Source organism: Nematolebias whitei, chromosome 10 (genome assembly GCF_014905685.2).
Source record: "Nematolebias whitei isolate Nwh7 chromosome 10, NemWhi1, whole genome shotgun sequence".
NCBI classification, from domain to species: domain Eukaryota; kingdom Metazoa; phylum Chordata; class Actinopteri; order Cyprinodontiformes; family Rivulidae; genus Nematolebias; species Nematolebias whitei.
In genome coordinates this window covers 32,568,916-32,574,915 of record NC_056507.1, presented here as the reverse complement: position 1 = coordinate 32,574,915, position 6,000 = coordinate 32,568,916, and positions in this window count along the sequence as shown.

Genomic DNA, 6,000 nt, shown 5'->3' with positions numbered 1-6,000 from the left:
ATATATATATATATATATATATATATATATATATATATATATATATGAATGTTTCTGTTCAGTTCCCTGAGATGACTTCTGTTGTGACTTGCCGTTATATAAATAAACTGAATTGAAGTGAATTAGCTCAGGAAACCAAGCCCCCACAATACTGATCAAACAGGAAAGTCTTTATTCTAGTCTCAAAAGTCGACAGAATGTCAGCCTCAAACAAACTGCATGTTGTACAGGAAAGGATGCTGATAACTAGAAGCTTTACCTCCCATTTTACTTTTAGAAACTCTAGGAACCACAAGTAAACCTGCAGTCTGAGAGCGAAATGCTCTTTTTGGGTGTAACTGGGACCTTGAGTACACAATTTTGTTCCACCTCATGTACCACGTGATGCGAATGACAATGAAGAACCTTGCGAAGAGACTGGTTAGAAGTAATATTTACATTTTTGTTTTATATTCAAAACTATTCTGTATAGTTACATAATTTAAAGATATTCTTCTTCTCCCTGTTTTTCTGCTAATGTGTCTTTTTTTTTGTTCGAGCCAGCTTCAGCTTGACCTCCACCCCTGTTCAGTTGCAGTGTCTTTGATGTTCGCTTTTTATTATTCCTGCCAACAAGTTTTCAAAAGACATTGTGTGTGCTTGAGCCATGTGGTAAGATGGCTTAGTGTTAGCAGTCGAAGAAGAGCTGGATCAGTAAATTCACCTTGAAATCAATGAGTGGGAGGGTTTTGAGGGATTGTGGGAAATCTGAGCTCATTTCCTCAATGGTGAAGGTGCAGTAAGCACGAGGGCAGTACATCAACATTCAGGCGTTTACTGCACATCACTCAGGGTGATTTACACTCACTCAGATGAGGAGAGCAGTAATAATCCTACAAAACAGCATTTTATCCAAAAAGGATTTATCAACTTTCTTTAAAAGCAGTTTTTATACGTTGACGTCTGATAGTGCCATGTATCTGAATGAAACTCTGAATTTGTCAGTATGCTGAAAAGGATGGACGGCACAGATGAGTGCTGCTGAGAGGTTGTCTGCCCCACTAAACACAACCACGACTGGGTAAAGGGCCATCTGCTTTCTCCGTCAAAACCATGGGGGGGAGAAGAGCTTTCCCGTAATCAATAAATATTGATTCCTCACTTATCTCAAATACAGCCTACAGCTCATGAGGTGTCACACATCTGAGGTCCTGCAGAGCTGGGTTAAAAAAACACTACATTTACAAGTCCACAAGGAAAAACACCTGCGTACTTGAGGCGTACAGCAACTCAAAATAAAGACAAATGCACACAGGACGTGTCTGTGCAGATATGAACTCTCAAATGTATATAGACTATAGACAAGAAGCAGAAAGGCATGCAGACGCTCTTTCCAGTTAAACTCGTTCAAAGCATGCATGGACAGTCATTCCCATGCTGCTCTCTTTACTGCTCATCTCCTCCCCTGCTGCTCTCATTCTCTCCTGTTGCAGGCAGACGATTAATCAGTGCTTTGTCGGCTGGATGTCTCACATTCACTGCAGCTGCTGCACTCAGCAGAAAGGTAAAATAAATAAAGAGCAAGCAAACCTTCTAAGGTGACAGTCACATGGACGGTCAGATGACAGTGATCACCGATGACATTTTTATTCCCAGAGCTGCTTTTAAGTTAACACATCCTGAAAGAAAGAGTCACACAGGCAGAGCTATTGAAGGAGGGATAGCAATAAAGGTGGAAGAGCCATAATACTGTTTTTGACAAGCGCAATAAAGCAGCAGAAATTGCACGATAAAGGCACGGAGGAAAATGCAAATGCTCTATAGCTTTCAGATCAAAGAGCTCAATGTTGGGAGATTTCAAAAGCCATATATGAAGGTGGTGAAGCAGGACCATTGTAAAATTCTGAATTTGCTTTTGTGCTCTGCATATTAAACATTTACTCACTTTGTTTTTTTATTTTCCAACCTTTTGTCTGCAGTTATTCTTGGGGTTTATTTCTTAATCCTTTAGCTAATACTTTCTATATATAGACGTATTTATGAAGACAATATAAAAGGGAAGGCTATCAGGAGAATTCAGGGGAAGGCTGGGACCACAGTCAACAGGAAAAATAAATATTTATGTGAGTTTAGCCTTTATAAAAGAGCATTTTAGAGGGAATTGAATGCAATCCAGCCAAATCCTCCTAAATCCCAAATATATTACTTAGCATTTCAAATGTTAAATGAATACTTGGGTGAATTTTTCCTAGTAGGTAAGAAAAAAGGAACATGTATTTGCTTAATTCATTTTAAATCCTGGGTCTAAATTAAAATTTGTAAAGCTTATTTGTTAAAACTGACAGTCATATATGTTATATGTCATATATGACAAGATTCTTTCTTATATAATATAGATCAGTGGCGATTTCAGCCTCTTTTTGGGGGTGCTCAAGCACCCCTAAATTTTAACTCAGCACCCCAGAAAATAAAAAAAATAAAAACTATCATTACGATTTTGTAAAGAAACTCAGTTCTCAAACATTAGATTCACCAAATTATTGAATACATTTTGAATAAATCTGGAATAAATTATCAAACTCTTCAACGGGCCATTAAAATCTGTGATTTTATTTTTCACGAGTCAGATCCTCGACGCCACCCGTCAATCAGTCCAATAGTTTTGTCAGCAAATTACCAATCAATGACCTCAGTTTGTCCTGAAGTGAACATCCCTACCTGCAGGAGCTTTACCTCCATTTTCCTCCAACAACATTATCAGGGTTTTGCATTACGAATGCTTTGTAATAATAGAGATTTTGTGAAAAATCATCTGAAAAAAATGGTTAAACATTGTCAGTGAAGAACATGCAAACACGCGTTACCCTGAACGTTTAGAGAGTGGAATACAGTTCAAACCATTTCAAAAACTAAACCAAGTTTGTCAAAATATAAAAATGATAAAGCCCTGCGGCCGACCTCATGATCAGCTGAATACATGAGTGATAAACACGAAGTACCACATGTTCATGTGTACGAAGGTAACTGCAGGTAAAACCTCCATTTTCTGTCATGATTACATTGATGGTTAAATTAAAGGTTAGTGCTTAAAGCTAGTTGTGTTTTGTTTTGTGTGTTTTATATGTAGATATACGTTGTAACTTCTGGGTACATAAATTTGGTCCAACATGGTTTTAGCAAAGTCACACACCGAAGCAACATTAATTTTAGTGACCTCCGATTGACGTAACCGGGTGTCATTACCGCCGACATGAATAACAATCTTACTGTATTTAGCCTTAGTCAGCAGTTTCAGATAAGATTCTATGTCGCCCGCTCTGGCCCCCGGAATGCATGTGACTATGGCCGCTGGAGTCCCAAAAGCCATGTTTTGGACTACGGAGCTGCCAATAACCAGGGTCTGCTTCTCAGCGGGTGTGTCACTGAGCGAGGAAAATCTATTAGAAACGTGAACGGGTCGGTGGTGAACTGGGGGCTTAGTCTTAGCACTACGCTTGCTCCGGACCGTCACCCAGCCGGCCTGGGGTCCTGGCTGCTCGGGGTCTGCTGGAGGACCGCTAATGGGAGCTAGCCTCTGTGGTTCCGCGCTGTCTAAGGGGACCTGGCTAGCTACTGGTTTTTCTACAGCGCGGAGCCGAGCTTCCAGTTCAGACAGCCTCTCCTCCAAAGCTACCACAAGACTACATTTGTTACATGTATCATTACCACTAAAGGAGGCAGAGGAGTAACTAAACATCTGACACATGGAGCAAGAGAAAACAGAGGAAGCAGGGAGAGGAGCAGCAGCCATGCTAAGCTAACGCTAGCAAGAGCTAGCAGAGCCAAATACACCAATAAAAACCAAGAAGTGTTGAAAGATAAGGTGTTTTAAGCCCTATCCAACAGTAGAAAAACAACTGTACTAAGTGTGTTTGTGAACTAGAATGAAAAACTGTGCAAAAGAGATAAATCCAGAAAACAGAGACGACTCGACCAAACAATTCACTCTAGCTACCAACAGACAAACAGGAAGTGACACAACACGTCTCACCGCCAACGTGCAACGTTACCAGCTTCAGTTGTGGTCTTGAAATAAAATTCTGAGTTCTCAATGTCAGAGGCCAAGACAAGACCAAGACCATCAAAAACTGGCTATGAGACCGGTATCAGGACCAAGACCAGTTACTACAATATTATTACAATACCAGTACTACATACTGTGTTAATGCTACATGTTTCTCTCTTTACCCTACAACTGGCTAAGAAGTGTGAGAGAAGCAGAACGTGCTCTATTCACACAAGGAGAGCTGTTGGTCAGGATACTTCTTGTTGTGCCAATAATTCTAAACTTTTCTGGGGGAGGACCCCCCCCCCCCCCCCGCCCTTCAATATGCCCCTCATTAAAACTTCTTCTGATGCCATTGGTCACCATATTCTTCAAGCCACCCCTCAAGGGCATATTCTAGATTCGCCCCTGGTATAGATTAAAAAAAGTATCTGAGCAAACATGAACCCAGTTAAAATAGAGAACATGTTGAACATTTTAAGTTTTATGGGTTCATGTTTGCTCAATAAAGCTGTAGGACTGCTGTGTACGGTCTGTTGGACTGATGACAAAAGACGTTTGAGTGTTTATAAGATTATGTCATATACAGAAGGCTGATTGGTATTGATAAATGAAATTCATACTAAAGTTTATGGGCTTGTCTGTTTTTTATTATTCCAACTAAAATGAAAATAACTCTGATGGGAAATTGAATTGCTGCAGAAAAAAAGCCCATTTAAAAGCACAGCAGGATCAATTGTTTGCTTCTAGAAGAGTTTCCTCTGAGCAAAGACAGTCATCGTAAAAAATTAGTTTACCAAAGGTCACATATATGGTATAAAACGTTGGTTCATCAGTTTATTGTGCAGAGCATGGGCTGCTGTGTTGCTCACTGAGCAGCGAGTGCAGCATTTTTTCTGGTAGATGTTCCACAGCAGCACAAAGTTACTTCATTGTAGTTTTATTCATTTGTTAAAAGTTACTGGCATTGATGCTCGTTTCCTTCTCATGGTTGATAAGTAATCTGAATCATCAATACAATTTGCTCAAGTTAAACCTTTTCTCATTAAAAAGCATGAGGAACATTTAATCAGCCACCGTTTTGCTGCGTTATTTACATTTGCTGTCATAGATAGCATTTGTCCCATAATTTAAAACGATTTTTGACAATTTGTCATTTTTGATTTGGAAGTTTTAGTAGTGATTTAAACGGGAATCCCTACTGTACATAAAATGTAAATATTCTCACTGTTGGACAAAGATCTTGTATCTCCAAAAAAATAACCTTTCAGGAACCAACAAAAATGTCTTTCAGTTAAATGAATTGTACAATCACACGTTCACAAGCTCATTTTGAAAACCATAGACTGATGTAAAGGATGACCCATTCAGTCAGTTTGTGCAAAAATGTTAAAAAGATGTTACTGATCTAAAAATGAAAGAAAATGTACCAAAAAGGGACAGTTACTGAGTTTGTCCTAGTGTAACAGCAGTGGTGATTTCAGCCTCTTTTGGGGGGTGCTCAAGCACCCATAAATTTTAACTCAGCACCCCTGAAAAATTAAGAAACCATAATTAGGATTTTGTAAGAAAACTCTCAAACCTTAGATTCACCAAAAATACTGAATACATTTGGAATAAATGATGACTCTTAAATGGGCCAATAAAATCTATGATTTTTTTGCAGGAGTCGGATCCTGGACACCACCTGTCAATCAGTCCAGCAGGCTTATCAGCAACTGAACAATCAATGATCTCAACTGAACAGGTAATTTAGAAAGGATAAAGTGTGTAAAAAAGTATAGAGTGGTATAGCATCTGGTCCATACTCCAATCCAGGAGGTGTAAAAGTTTTTTGCCAACTGCCATAACAAGACAAGAAGAAGAAGAAGATTATCTCAATTTGTCCCAAAGTGAAACGCCCCTTACCTGCAGGAGCTGCACCCACTTCTCCTCCAACAATATTATTGGGGTTTTTCATTATGAACACTTTGCAG